Here is a 2,062-nt window from a genome sequence, read left to right on the forward strand (position 1 = left end):
ACAGGGCTGGTTGGGGGAATCTGGGGAACCAATGACAACAAGTAGAAGAAAGAAGCAAATGTCCTAAAATTGATTGTGGAAACTATTTAACTCTCTTTCACATATGAAATGTATGCCAATAAATGCAGATAGATAGATAAAAAGGAAACATAAATTGAACCAACAGCAAACATGGCAGACCCCTCCCCCCAAAATTAACAAGATGTATCATAATCAAACTTTCCAAAACCAAAGAAAAGGATAGAATACAAATGGGGAATCAATAAGGCTAAACTCTTGATTTCTCAGCAGAAACCAATGCAAGAAGTCAATGGCATGACACATATAAATCTGAAAGAAATACATGGCCAACCAAGAATCATTTACCCAACAAAATTGTTCCTCACATATGATGGCAAAATTAGGATATTTCAATATAAACAGAAATTAGAAGCAATTTGCAGAACCCGGACCAACTGTACAAGAAATATTAAGGGAATTTCTTAGACAGAGAGAGCCAACAACAGACAACAACCTGAGATGAACATATATGATGATGCCACCCAGAAGTCACCCAGACATAGAAGTAGCCAAAGTAAAACAAGCCTTAAAGACTGAAAATCGGTACCGACAAATAAATTTACAATTAAGACAATTACGATGTAAAAAGAGGAAACAGTGTAGTTAGAAAGTTTCCAGATGGAGTCAAGTAGATTGCATACATTTGGATGAAAGGGGGGCAGTAAACATTAAGAGCCAGGTAACAAAAAAAATGATGGCAGCAAAGGAGGGCACAGGAAGGAATGAAAGAGTTAAAATATAACAAAGGTAAATACTGTTATTTACATAATCCTCCAATAACAGTGATCTGCGAATAGATATGTAAACCAACGCCATGAAAAGCAGATGATATGCAAGGATTTAATTTGCTTGGATCCACAATCAACACTCAAGGAGGCAAGAGTCAAGAAAACAAACAACCAATCTAGTGTATAAGACACCTCTGTACAAGTGATGAAGAACAAGGTATCACTTAGAGGACTAAGGTGCACCTGACCTAAGCCATGGCATTTTCCACTGACTCATATCTATGTGAAAGCAGGATTAGTAGGAACCCTATAGTAGAATTGATATATTTGAATAGTGATATTGGAGAATATTGAAAGTAGAATGGACTGGCAAAAGAACAAGAAAAACTGTCTGGGAAGAAGTACAGACAGAATGCTCTTAGAAGCAATGATGTGAAACTTCATCTCACATACTTTCAAAACGTTATCAGGAGAGACCAGTCTTTGGAAAAGGACAGCTTTCTTGGCAAAGTAGAGAGTCACAAAAAGAGAAAGACGCTCAATGAGATGGGTTGCAACAATGAGCTCAAACACAATTGTAAGGATGGCATAAAAATTGTGGGTTGAGTTCTGAGTGACTTTCGTTCTGTTGCACAGAGCTTCTGTGAGTTGGAACAAACTCAAAGGTGGCTGAAAACAACCAATAACAACATAACTAGACTTGTGGGCTAACCATGTGGGAGGGAAAATCGGAATATACACAGGCTATATGTATTCCAACATATATTTGGTATTAACTATGTTTATACACACACACACATATATATACATACAGTTACAATGTACATAGTTAATACTAGTCATCTTGAGGAATGAGTCACTGGGCCAGGGGGCTCAGCACCACAGTCGAAGGTTGACACCAAGGTCAACTGGTGTAACAGGTCACAAAGACAATGTTCTATACCCTACTTTGGTGATTAGTGACTTAATAAACTCATGAGAAGCCATCTAAAGTACAAATATTGGTCTCTCGCTATCAGAAGTAAAGATGAGTGATGAAATCTGAAGATAAATAGGAAAAATTAATCTGCACAACCCTGTGACCAGAACTAGATCTTGCCTGGCTACCGCTACCATCTGCTCTGAAAGGGATTGCATTACAAGGTCTTGAATAGAGCGGAAGAAATATCTACAACAAAACTCAAAATCATGAAAGAACCCCCAAAAGAACCCCCAAGTCTATATGTTCCTTGGTCACTCTTCAGGTCTCAAACTAAACTTTCCAATGTGGTTCC

At 37.9% G+C, this 2,062-nt stretch overlaps 1 protein-coding gene across 1 annotated transcript in view; it reads right to left on the minus strand.

Moving 5' to 3' along the window:
* Positions 1-2,062, minus strand: part of KLHDC1 (kelch domain containing 1) — a 69,164-nt gene that overhangs the window by 14,540 nt on the left and 52,562 nt on the right. The gene's annotated exons all lie outside the window — the stretch shown is intronic.

The sequence above is a fragment of the Echinops telfairi genome, unplaced genomic scaffold (assembly GCF_000313985.2).
Source record: "Echinops telfairi isolate 266 unplaced genomic scaffold, ASM31398v2 ScPeMD7_18;HRSCAF=68, whole genome shotgun sequence".
Classification (NCBI taxonomy): Eukaryota; Metazoa; Chordata; class Mammalia; order Afrosoricida; family Tenrecidae; genus Echinops; species Echinops telfairi.